This window comes from Xiphophorus couchianus, chromosome 17, assembly GCF_001444195.1.
Source record: "Xiphophorus couchianus chromosome 17, X_couchianus-1.0, whole genome shotgun sequence".
Classification (NCBI taxonomy): domain Eukaryota; kingdom Metazoa; phylum Chordata; class Actinopteri; order Cyprinodontiformes; family Poeciliidae; genus Xiphophorus; species Xiphophorus couchianus.
The window spans coordinates 5467393-5481388 of record NC_040244.1 but is presented as its reverse complement, the minus strand read 5'-3'; the positions used below and the strand labels follow the sequence as shown (position 1 = coordinate 5481388).

Below are 13996 nucleotides of genomic sequence, written 5' to 3'. Positions count from 1 at the left end.
TTTCAAACTGCTAAAACCAAACAAATTCAGGAGTTTCTTATATATACAGCTGTGGAAAAAATTAAGAAATCACTTAAAATGATCAGTTTGTCTGATGTTGCTATTTATAAGCATATATTTGAGTAAAATGAACATTGCTCTTTTATTCTGTGAACTACTGACAACACGTCTGCAAAATTCAAAGCAAAAATGTTATATTTTCTTGCAAAAAATGAGAAATAGTCAAAATAATGAAAAATATGCAGTGCTTTCAGACCTCAAATACTGCAAAGAAAACAAGTTCATATTCATTTAGAAACAAGAATACTAATGTTTTAACTCAGGAAGAGTTCAGAAATCAGTATTTGGTTGAATAACCAGCAGGTTTTCAATGGGGTTCAGTGCAGTGGGCTCTTAATTCTTCCAGAGATGGATATTTGCTGAACTTTTTGGATTCATTTGGACTGAAAGGCAGGTGCTGTGGGTTGAGACAGCGGACTGAATCCAAGCTCTCGCTCTCTTGTTGAAGGTTTGGTGTATCGACAAACCTGCGTCACTGCAGCCCACATAAACACAGAAGTTCATCCACTCTGCAGCGTTCGTCTGGCCGTCCCTGCTTTTCTGATGCATAAAAACAGCCGAGGGAGATTTCAGTTGGACTGAAGCTCTGACTGATGATTAATGTGTTCTGCATACTGTAAGTGCAATAAAAATGCGACGTTCCCCCTGCGCGTGCGGCAGCGTACCGATTATGACAGACGGCCGTGGCTGCGGTCAGACTGTTCATCCTGTAAAACAGCTGCTGTTTCGTTTTTCAGCTGAAAACTTCAGGTTCATCACCGAGTCATTCTCATCCTCCAACAGGAAGCAGCAATAGATTCCTGCAATGTGGGAACTTTGAAGTGGAAGGAGTGTTTGCAAAACGCTTTACTATGATTTCTTCAGTTTTTTTTTAATTCCATTTGTTGATGTTTATTTTTGTGATCTATGTTTGATAAAAATAAATCCTTAATTCTGATAAATCTCCATGTGTTTCACATGACAACACATGAATTTTCCGTTTTGTGTGTGCATTTTCTTTTGGCATTGATGTGTAAATGAGTACGGCTGGATTTAAAATGGTTTGAATCTCAGTTAGAGTCATTCGTTCTGCGGTTAGAAGAGTTTCACATTTGGCTGGAAACAAGGCAGAGTAATAGAAAGTAATTTATTCCCTTTAAAGGGGAAACTTCTTTTCACCAACTATTAAAAAGTTTAAAATATTATAATTATGAAAGAAAATGTAACTGAACCAACACAAGAGATTAAGTCATATTAATGCAATAAATCAGCTCTTTTTCTTTAATTACATAGACGGACTAATTGGAGAAAATGGTCAAGCGATTTAGTTTTTAAATTATCTGATCAATACTACTTAGTTTTGCAAATAGGAAAAAAGCTATAAAAACCAACTAGGCTCTATGTGGAAAAGAAACTGTCCTCTAAACCAATTACCATAAACTACCACCAAGAATTTGTGACTTTTACATTTCTGAAGAGGAATCCTGGTTTTAATTCAGCCACAATTCAAAAGGCAGCAGTTTATTTAAGTTTATTCTCCAGTTCCACCAAACTTTTCAACCACATTGAATTTGGCATCTCAGTTTCCCAGGTTAACTTTTTTTTTTTTATCAATGTCCATTAAGGGAATGCTGATTTGTAAATAATTTAATTAACAATCTAGTAAACATAAAAATCTTTTTTCTGAAGCAGAACTGAATTTGAAAAAGTGTTTAAAGTGCTTCAATGAGCTGAAATTGAAACTTAAAAACATTCCAAAATAAGATAAATGAATGAAATAGATACAAATTTAATTATAAGAAGAAATATTTTATGGATTAAGCATCTCAAATTTAATATTTCATTTAAGAATAAATATTTAATTTGAGCACTGGTAATGATTTTCAGACAGTTTAGAGCTTAAAATGATGAAAACGTTTTCAATTCTTCTTTTAAGTTTCTCTTCTCATCTGTGCTACATCTACTCTGATTATCTGACTAGCATAGCCTAGCCTACCCTAGGCTAGCTAGCATAGCATATCGTAGCTTAGCCTAGCCTAGCCTGTCACATATAGGAATATCTAAACCATTCCCAGGCAGATCTCCACCATCTCTGACTGGTTTAGACCATAAAATGGATCTGGTGTGTGTTTGTTGTTCATCTCCATGTATCAGTGACTTTTTTTGGCTTTCGATCTTTTGATCGCAGCGGTGCAACCTCTGATTGTTTTAGCCGCAACTTTGAGAAATTAGGTTGCAACTCCAACAAAATTGGTTGCACTCTAGAGCCTTGACGGTATATAAATTGACATTACGTCAGAACTTAGACTAGAACACTTCAGAATCTCAACTGACTGCCTGTTTATTCTGCAGAGTATTTTAGCAAAGTGTTGAGGATCAACATGTTTTCTAGTAAATGTCACAAAGTTTTTTGTTTTCTTCTTTTGCAGAAGTTTTCACCTTTAAGCCATTTTCAGTCTAATTAATATTAATAAATCAAACAGTGATCTCAACTCAGGCAGGTTTATTTTGGATAATTTGTTGATGCTATCTTGGAGTAATTTTGGTAATTTTTCACATCAATGGATGGCAAATATTTTTCTCATCTTTTTGCACATTACTTCAGATTATTGTGTCGCTTTTGAAATTGATTAATCTACTTAATGTCGTCATGATTAATGCTACAGTAGGGAAAAGATACTGAACCAAAATGTGATAATCACATTTTCTGATTTTAAAGGAGGGCAGTTACTTTTTTCACATCGTCACGTTGGTCTGGATAGCATTTTCTTTTAAAAAGGTAATAATTTTTTAAATAATATCCTTTATTTACTCTGGCCATTTTATCAAACTTGGCATTTTATTTAAAATGAAGCTTTACCTCTGGATATAGATACCCTCTGATTTATTCAATGTAAAAAAATTTGTTAAAACAACCATAAAATTCAAGCATGAATGTTGAAACCAACATATCAGATGTAATTGAATTCACATTTACAGCATCAGATATTGCTTGATGGGACTATGGTGCCTCCAATGCAAAATGGACGACTTTAAACTCCTTATTTAAACTGAGCTGTTCATTAAGTGGCCATTAATGCATAAGGTAAGTTAGGTTTGTACATTTATTGTGTGGTTATGGAAAAGACGCCCCTGATAAGAAACCAGCAGTGCTCCATCTATATGCAATAACACATAATGAAAATATCATCAGTAAATTTGTCTGGTTGTTTTTAACTGTGCATAAAACCTTTATAGTGCCTTAATCAGAATCTGTTACGAATATTTTTAATTTATCTCAAGTACTATAAATAATAAAAGTGCATCATGTTAGCACTACAGTGATGCAACCGACTGGTTGAACATAGAAATAATGTATCGTCGATAAATGTTTGAATGTACAGTATTCAGTCTTCCTGTGTGACAAAGTACAGAAAAATTAATCGCAAATACTTCCCAGAGAAAATGACAGTTTAGGATAATTTTCAGGATATCTGATTATTCTAATTATACGTAACTTTTTATGTTTAATTGACCTGAATAAAAAAATAATTAAAAACTGCCCATATTTTGGTTTTTAACAACATTGTTCTATTGCTTCAAGAAAAACAATGTTAGACCCATGCAGGCATGAGTGTAACAACTTCAGTGTATTTTCATGTATTTAATGATGTTCTCATGCTTTGGTCCAATTAATGCAACAGAAAAAAACATACATATTAATATTAATATGCATATACATAACATATAACCTGTCTGCAAAATCTCAAATTGCGTCCTCTGTGTTTTGCTCTAATTATAAATATTTTTGTTAACCTGAGTGTCTGTGTATGTTTCTGTATGACAGCTATAATATAATAAAAAAAAAAAACGGAGCGTTTCAAAAATGTAATAAATGCAAACGGCTTCAAACAAACTGTATTATGCACAACAGAGTCATTCTGAATCCTAGTTGTGACTATGTTCAATGTGGCCTTTACTTTCTCTTTCATGTAATGCAATGTTGTAAAGGGTTTGTATAATATGATGTTTATCAAAGTTACCAAGGCTTTATGTTTTTAAAAAATATGTTTAATAAATAAAACAACTGTGATAAACTGTAAAGCATCTAAGACTTTATTTTCACTAAACAGTTTGCTACAGTGCCTTCAGGGTTTTTTAAAATTATGTAACTTTACAAGTTAATTGTGTTAAACGCAAAATTTTGTTTAAAAAGTACAAAGTATCATGTAGAAATGCAATTAGACATCATATGTAGCAATGTCACACACATCTGTTATGATCCATTAAGCTATAAGCTATTGCTCCTACTTAGCACCTTTTAGCATGTGCTACCTTACAAACTATTAGTACCACTTGTTAGCTTGTTAGTACCCATTTGCTTTATCGCTCTTTTTATCATGTGCTCTTGCTAATTATTAGTGTTAGCTTGTTAGCATTTATTGACATGTAGCACCTGCTAGCTTGTTAGCAATTAGTGACATGTAGCACCTGTTTGCCTGCACTAGTTTAGAAGCTACTTACACCACTTAACACTTGTTAAGATCGTTTAGCTGATTAGCTTTTTAGAGCCATTTTCTCCATGTTAACACTCATTAGCATGTTAACTATTGGTGCTAAGTAGCACTTTTTATCATGCCTAGTACCTGTTAACATCTGCTAGCTTGTTAGTTAACATAGCACCTGCTACCATTCATTCGCTTATTAATTATTGGTATGGAACATTTTGTATAATGTGCTACTTTGCTAATTTTTAGTGACACCTAGCACTTGTTAGCATCTGTTAGCTTGTTAGGTAATAGTGGCATTTAGCACCTGCTAGCACCATTAGTTAATTATCTCTTGGTGCTAAGTAGCACTGTTTGATCATGTGGTGCCTTGTTAGTTACTAGATCCACTTAGCATCCGTTAATTTGTTAACAATTAGTGACATGTAGCACCTATTTTCCCCCTCTAGATTATTAGCTGCTTATGCCGCTTAACACCTGCTAGCTTGTGAACTATAAATCTACTGATTCCACTGCTTTTATTCTAATGTTGTGAAATAAAATCAAATACATTTGATTATTAAAAGAATAAATAATCTAATCCAACCAAAATATGAGTGGGATATTGAGATTAGTTTGACCAAAAGAGGTGGACAATGTTACAGTAAATAAGTGAAATTACATTTCCACATTTTTAACATCCTACCAGACAAAATGTGTTATCTATAAACCCACCTAAATGTATCTGTTTATTAGCTGCATTTGTGGACAGCTCTGCAGTCCTGTGGCCCATGAGAGCAATGAAGTCATTTTGTATTCTAACTGCTTGACTCGTGTTTTCAGAGTCAAGTAGATCAAGCTGATAACCTGCTTCCCTGCAACCGCTGTCGTCCCTGTCCTCATTCAAAAATAATGACTCCGCTGCAGGGAAACTGATCCATTACGTAACAATCGGGCGCCGAGGGACTCTGAAGATGGCAAGTGAAAGGAAAAAACTCTGCACAGCTGAGGCTGAAAAAGAACCAGGACTACTGACCAAACATGGAAGGAGGACCTAAAAGTACTGAGCAGTTTTCATAAAATATTGAGTCTTTTTTGTAAAAAAATAAAAATACTTTCAGTTGGATGTTCAGATTTTATGTTACATTTAGTTTTTTTTCATTATTCTTCCATTGAAATAGAAAAACATCCATCCATCCATCCATCCATCTTCCTCCGCTTATCCGAGGTCGGGTCGCGGGGGTAGCAGCTTCAGAAGGGAGGCCCAGACTTCCCTCTCCCCGGCCACTTCTTCCAGCTCTTCCGGGGGAATCCCGAGGCGTTCTCAGGCCAGCCGAGAGACATAGTCTCTCCAGCGTGTCCTGGGTCTTCCCCGGGGCCTCCTCCCGGTGGGACGTGCCCGGAACACCTCACCAGGGAGGCGTCCAGGAGGCATCCTGACCAGATGCCCAAGCCACCTCAACTGGCTCCTCTCGATGTGAAGGAGCAGCGGCTCTACTCTGAGTCCCTCCCGGATGACTGAGCTTCTCACCCTATCTCTAAGGGAGAACCCAGCCACCCTACGGAGAAAACCCATTTCGGCCGCTTGTATCCGCGATCTCGTTCTTTCGGTCATGACCCAAAGCTCATGACCATAGATGAGGGTGGGAACGTAGATCGACCGGTAAATCGAGTGCTTCGTTTTTTGGCTCAGCTCTCTCTTCACCACGACGGACCGGTACAGCGCCCGCTTGACAGCAGACGCTGCGCCAATCCGCCTGTCGATCTCCCGCTCCCTTCTTCCCCCATTCGTGAACAAGATCCCGAGATACTTAAACTCCTCCACTTGGGGCAGGACACCCCCCCTGACCCGGAGAAGGCACTCTACCCTTTTCCGGCTCAAGACCATGGCCTCGGATTTGGAGGCACTGATCCCCATCCCGGCCGCTTCACACTCGGCTGCGAACCGCTCCAGCGAGAGCTGCAGATCACGATCCGATGAAGCCAAAAGGACCACATCGTCTGCGAAAAGCAGAGATGAGATCCTAAGGCCACCAAATCGGATCCCCTCAACACCTTGGCTGCGCCTAGAAATTCTGTCCATAAAAGTGATGAACAGAATCGGTGACAAAGGGCAGCCCTGGCGGAGTCCAACTCCCACCGGAAACGAGCCCGACTTACTGCCGGCAATGCGGACCAGACTCTGACACCGGTCATACAGGGACCTGACAGCCCGTATCAAAGGGCCCGGTACCCCATACTCCCGGAGAACCCCCCACAGGGCTCCCCGAGGGACGCGGTCGAACGCCTTCTCCAAGTCCACAAAACACATGTAGACTGGTTGGGCGAACTCCCATGCACCCTCCAGGACCCTGCCGAGGGTGTAGAGCTGGTCCAGTGTTCCACGACCAGGACGAAAACCACACTGCTCTTCCTGAATCCGAGGTTCGACTATCCGACGGACCCTCCTCTCCAGGACCCCTGAATAGACCTTGCCAGGGAGGCTTAAGAGTGTGACCCCTCTATAATTGGAGCACACCCTCCGGTCCCCCTTTTTGAACAGGGGGACCACCACCCCAGTCTGCCAATCCAGGGGAACTGCCCCCGATGTCCATGCGATATTGCAGAGTCGCGTCAACCAACACAACCCTACAACATCCAGAGCCTTAAGGAACTCCGGGCGGATCTCATCCACCCCCGGGGCCTTGCCACCGAGGAGCTTTTTAACCACCTCGGCAACCTCGCCCCCAGAGATTGGAGAGCCCAACCCAGAGTCCCCAGGCTCCGCTTCCTCAGTGGAAGGCATGTTGGTGGGATTGAGGAGGTCTTCGAAGTACTCTGCCCACCGACCCACAACGTCCCGAATAGAGGTCAGCAGCACACCATCCCCACTATAAACAGTGTTTGTGCTGCACCGCTTCCCCCCCCTGAGACGCCGGATGGCGGACCAGAATCGCCTCGAAGCCGTGCGGAAGTCTTTCTCCATGGCCTCTCCAAACTCCTCCCACGCCCGAGTTTTTGCCTCAGCAACCGCCCGAGCCGCATGCCGCTTCGCCCGCCGGTACCCATCAGCTGCTTCCGGAGTCCCACAGGCCAAAAAGGCCCGATAGGACTCCTTCTTCAGCCTGACGGCATCCCTCACCGAAGGTGTCCACCAACGGGTTCGAGGGTTGCCGCCGCGACAGGCACCGACAACCTTGCGGCCACAGCTCCGATTGGCCGCCTCGACAATGGAGGCACGGAACACGGTCCACTCAGACTCCATGTCCCCCACCACCCCCGGGACGTGTTCGAAGTTTTGCCGGAGATGGGAGTTAAAGCTCCGTCTCACAGGGGATTCCGCCAGACGTTCCCAGCAGACCCTCACAACACGTTTGGGCCTGCCAGGTCTGACTGGCTTTCGCCCCCACCACCGGAGCCAACTCACCACCAGGTAGTGGTCAGTGGACAGCTCCGCACCTCTCTTCACCCGAGTGTCCAAGACATACGGCCGCAGATCCGATGAAACGATGACAAAGTCGATCATCGAACTGCGGCCTAGGGTGTCCTGGTGCCAAGTGCACATATGGACACCCTTATGCTTGAACATGGTGTTCGTTATGGACAATCCATGGCGAGCACAGAAGTCCAGCAACAGAACACCGCTCGAGTTCAGGTCGGGCGGGCCGTTCCTCCCAACCACGCCCCTCCAGGTCTCACTGTCGTTGCCCACGTGAGCGTTGAAGTCCCCCAGCAGAACAAGGGAGTCCCCAGGAGGAGCACTCTCCAGTACCCCCTCTAAGGACTCCAAAAAGGGTGGGTAATCCGAACTGTCGTTCGGCCCGTAAGCACAAACGACAGTCAGAACCCGTCCCCCCACCCGTAGGCGGAGGGATGCTACCCTCTCGTTCACCGGGGTGAACCCCAACGTACAGGCGCCGAGATGGGGAGCAACAAGTATGCCCACTCCTGCCCGACGTCTCTCTCCCTGGGCAACTCCAGAGTGGAAGTATGTCCAGCCCCTCTCAAGGAGACTGGTTCCAGAACCAGAGCCATGCGTCGAGGTGAGACCGACTATTTCTAGCCGGAACCTCTCGACCTCACGCACTAGCTCCGGCTCCTTCCCCACCAGAGAGGTGACATTCCATGTCCCAAGAGCCAGTTTCTGCAACCGAGGATCGGACCGCCAGGGTCCCCTCCCTTGGCCGCCACCCATCACACAGTGCACCCGACCCCTATGGCCCCTCCCACGGGTGGTGGGCCCATGGGAGGGGGGGCCCATGTTTCCTCTTCGGGCTGAGCCCGGCCGGGCTCCATGGGTAAAAGCCCGGCCACCAGACGCTCGCCATCGTGCCCCCCCTCCAGGCCTGGCTCCAGAGTGGGGCCCCGGTGACCCGCGTCCGGGCGAGGGAACGCCAAGTCCAATGTTTTTACTCATCATTGGGGTCTTCAGGCTGCACTTTGTCTGGTCCCTCACCTAGGACCTGTCTGCCTTGGGTGACCCTACCAGGGGCATGAAGCCCCAGACAGCATAGCTCCTAGGATCATTGGGGCACTCAAACCCCTCCACCACGATAAGGTGGCAGCCCATGGAGGAGAATAGAAAAACAAACAATGAAAATAGATCTCTGATGAGTAAATTTATAAAATACAACTAGTCAGGTTTCCTGAACACAACACTGAGATTAGAGGATTTAACTGCCACCACAGTCACCAAATCCAAATCCACTATAATGGTCCTGGATGTTGTCTAATGGGGTGAAAATCTAAAGCAACTTGTGAAAATATGATGTTAATATGGATTAAAATCTCAGAGGAATGTTTTCAACAATTTGTTTACTATATCCTAAGAAGAATGCAAAGGTGGATTTGAAAGGAAAATGGCATCCAGTGAGTGAAAAGAACATGGAAATGGCTACAAGGGAGAATAATTGAGAATAATTAATTCAAAATAATGAGGGTGTTAATTCTTAGTTATTATTTAAAATATTGGTTACTAAGAGTATGTTTACGCTGCAGGTCTTGATGCTTAATTCCAACTTTTTTTTTGACGAAGTCGTTCATACTACTAATTAAATGCGACTGAAACCAGATCCAAAAACGAACCGCATGTCACAATAACAAATGTTGCTCAATAAATTGTCATAAATGTTGTAGCAATAAACTACATTGAAAATAACCATTTTCAAATAATATAATGGTATTAAAGGCATAAAAATGCAAGAACACCTTCCCAAATATCAATAAACTTTAAATTCTAATCAACATTTAGCACTAAAACTGGAAGACATTTTAAATATCCAAAATAAATAACAATCCAACAGAAACAACAAATACCGTACATGGATTGTTTCTTAGTTGAGACCAAAACACCAGGCTGAATCTTCAATCATCCAGTTTTTGGGAGACAGAGAGAAAAGAGAAAAACCATAAATCATGCAAATTGAAATCGTTGAGGGTGTTTTAATTGATTAATAAATTGATCAATTGCTTATTGAACAGTGACAGAATATTTATCTAATGCTACTGCAGCTTATGATTCTATGTTTTTAGAGAAAATAAGCAAATCTCATCACCAGCATCTGTGCTGAGACTTTTCTGCTTTTCAATGAGAAGCAAATTGAAACTTTTTGACTTCATGTTAAAAACATCTGGAAATTTCTCTAATAGAGAAGCTGATAACCTGCTAATCTCTAATAGAGAAATTCACAGATTATTTATGTTTTAATAATCTGTATTTTGCTGTTTACCAGCCTGCAGGAGGAATTCGTTTCCCTGTTCTCCTGTTTAATTCATTACTTTTCTTTCCTTCAGGTGTTTCTGTGATCGGACCCGGCTGGAAAACAGAGGCTGGCCGTGTTAAACAGGGAAAAGCTTCATCCTCCTGCTGCATGACTTCATGTACCTCACATGTTTTATTCATGCAACAAACTCACAATCTGCACAGCGCGCTCACTCCTGCTGCTCCTCTGCCTCAATTTAGGCAAAGAAAAATCTGAATATCGATATTTGACACAAACATAATTAGTCTTGCTACAGATACTTATAACTTTAAGACCTAAATAGCAGCAGAAGAAGAATCTGTCTGACAATAAATCAGATTAAAAGAAATCAAACTAGAGGTCAGTTGGGATTGCTGAAATAATTCTGGCTTTGTTAAACATAAACAAAAATATGTTTTGTTATTACTTTTTTAAAACTTATGATGTTAAATACATCAAGATTACTAACACTATCATATAGAAATGTGTGAAGATGTTGGATTAAACTGAAAAGAGTCTTTATTCACAGGAAAACAAGTCCTGTAACACTAAATATGCAACTAGTAATCAATTATTCAGACGATTAATCAATTAATCGTATAGAAAAATTGGCAGATTCTGCAGCATGTAGCCATTTAAGCATTTTCTTATACATCAGAAATACATTAAAAGATGCAAACGACATTCCTATCGGCATCAGGAATGCTCATCTGAAGCTTATCGCTAACGCTGCGATAACCGTTATTCCCAGCCGTGGCCCGAGCGCCAAAGACTTTAATTCCTGTATGTCAATAAACTCTTCTAATTGTCGTCTTTTCTCCGTCTGAGTCTCTCCAGATTGAATTGACTATTTCATTTCCAATACTGCAGTTAATGATTAATCGATGATTAAATTAGTTGACAATTATTTCAATGATTGATTAATCACGATTAATCACAATGAAACTGATTAATCTTGAGAGAATTTCATTTAAATAAACAGCTGCAGCTGCAGCAAGTGTGTTATCCGGTTGCTGCTGGGTGATCCGTGGTCTGACTATCATCAGCTGTTCTAGATGTACCATTTCTCTGCCCGTCTTCCCCACGGTTGGCGTTGTTTAGCTTTTTTTTTTAAGCGCTGATCAGCTGTCAAACCTGCCAGGACGCCTCTCCTTCATCTTCATCCTGCTCGGATCCTGGAGGAGTCTCCTGCGGCAGCGTTATGTCACCCTGACATCTAAAGTGCCTGGATCGATCCGCCCGCTGACACCCAGCCCCATTCAGGTCAGCGTTATGGTGATCAAAGTGTCGTTTCACCACCGATGTGGCCATTTTATGGTTTCTTTATTTACTCAGAGCTGTGAGGGTGTTAATTTACACCCTGCTGATGGGCTGTAAATTATTTTTAACCCAACAAGCCGTGCGGCTCTCTGGGGGACACATTGTTTGGCACATAATGGCAGGATAAGTGGATTTACTGTCTGTGGGGTTCTGATAGTTTGGGATTTTTTATTGCAATTTGACATTTTGACTAATTTAATCAGTTTTAATTTAGGTTTAGAGTAGGTTAGCTAGCTATTATTAGTTAAATATTGTTAAATTAGTTAAATTCAGTTTTTTATATCTTGGTTAATTTTTAGGTGCAAAGTTCAAAAGGATCAAAGTTTTGTGATTATTTATACATTGATTGGGTGTTCAATAATCAACAGAAGAGCAAATTTTATAAAAAATGTATTTAATCATTGTTGAACCAACTGACTGTTTTTTTTTCTCATAATTTTTACTGTTGCCTTTTTGCACACTAGCGTAAGAGCAACCTGACAGACACTGATGTAAACTGTGTTTAGTTTTATTTCATTTTGGTATTTTCTTTGTCTAATTTAGTCCGTTTTAGTTAGTGTTTAGAGTTGATTTGCTAGTTTTATTAGGTAATATTAACTTAATATTGTACAGACTTTTTTAGTTATCGTAGAAGTTTTAGTTTTTGATACTTTGGTTAATTTTTAGGTGCAAAATTGAAAAATGTCAAAGTTTGTGATTATTTATACATAATAATTGGTGCTGATTAATCAACAAAATATAAATATAGTATAAAAAATGATTTAATTATTGTTGAACAACCAACTGATTCTGGTGTTTTATCCCAACTTTTGCTGTCGCCATTTTGCGGCCTAGCAGAGGTACCGCCATAATTTGCAGACAGTTGACCTAAACTCCTTGTCTGAGGAAAAAATATATATTTCATATTAGTACCAAAGGCTAATAAATAAATTTATAAACACAAAAGCAAAGAATATCATCTATAATTCGAGTGCGTTTAGTTAGTTTTATAAACACATTTCATTTGAACCATAATAAATGATAGTGACCAACATTTTGATGTGTAATGACAAAACGTGGCAAATGTAATGTCTAAATTTTTCACTACTATGTGACTTTGTATTTTTATGTTTTTATTATTTAAAGCACTTTGAACTGCCTTGTTGCTGAAATATGGGGAATTAACTTGATTGATTGATATAGTTCCAGCTTTAGTTTTTACCCATTAATTACATTTTTATTTATTTCAGTTAACAAAGATGTCTTCTCAATTTCAGCTTTCATTATTTCTTCATTTTTAGAGCCTGCATTTTCCAGAATGTCAAGGCGTCTTTTAAATGTTGCGTTTATGATGAAACATAGTGACCCCTGCAGAAACGGCTGAAGTTAAACCTCAGAAACACAAACCTCCATCATTAGCAGCTCAGCTCGGTTAATGTCCCCATCACCCCCATCTGTCACTTCGCCTGCCTCTCCCTCTTCGCTGGCTCTTCCGTGACGTGACTCTAATTATAGCTCCCTGAAGTCGGGCCCCGGCGGTCCCTCCAAGGGCCATGTGTTGGTCTTGAAGGGCGTTGTGTGAATTGGCCTCGCTCTTTACCCGCTGCATGCTACGGGGCCTATAAATAGTGCAGAGAGGGCAACTCTGCATAGGTGTTATATAAGCATCCAGTGTGTTTATGAAAGAAGACAGGGCTTGCTTGGTACATTCATAAGTCTTGCTGCAGCTGCTGCTTTGTTCACTCACCCATGTGTGAAGGGAATAAAACTTTGCATGAATAAGAGTTTGGCCAATAGTCAGATATTATTTAAAGGGGATGCATCACCTACGGAAGCCCTGAAAGGCAAATTAAAATGTTTTTTAAAGGCACATTTTCTGTTATCTAGAAGCAAAAAAAATCTAAAATACTTTTAATATTCTTGTTTATTCTTTTCCTCACTGAATCTTTTTTCTGAAAGGCAAATCAAAGTTTTTTTTAATTTAATGACATACAGCATAAAGGTGCAAAAAAAATTTAATAACTCTCCTAGTTATCCTAGGACTAGGATTCTAGTCCTGAATCAATTCAAAATTCTCAAAGTTTGATTTTAAGCCCTATATATGGTTCCCACAAGTCTGAACTGGAAGTGATCAGCGCCATCTTGGTAGGCAACTGAAGCACAAAGCATAAATGAGGCATCATGGCTTCCAGACCAACAAAAAGAAAACATATTGACCCTCTTGATCAATGTGCAAGAGAAATATATATAAACACAATGGCTGCTCTCAAGATCAGCCCGTATGAGACGGATAATGGAAACATGTCAGACGATGCTGCCTCCGATCTCCTACTATCCATGTTGTTCTTGTGTGTACACCATGCAGGAACTTCGCAGCCTGAAATCCGTGGACACATAGAATGAATGTTTAAACGGATTAGTCAAGGATGTACGAACTCTTTGTGGGAATAACAAGGTTCTGGTAACAGGCAA

General features: G+C 40.8%; 1 long non-coding RNA gene across 2 annotated transcripts in view; it reads right to left on the bottom strand.

Moving 5' to 3' along the window:
- Positions 1–13430: 13430 nt before the first annotated feature.
- LOC114161168 (uncharacterized) overlaps positions 13431–13996 on the bottom strand; it is a 36145-nt gene continuing 35579 nt past the window's right edge. For both annotated transcript variants that reach the window (XR_003598951.1, XR_003598952.1), the window contains exon 4: positions 13431–13476. This is a non-coding gene — a long non-coding RNA (uncharacterized LOC114161168). The remainder of the gene's footprint in view (positions 13477–13996) is intronic.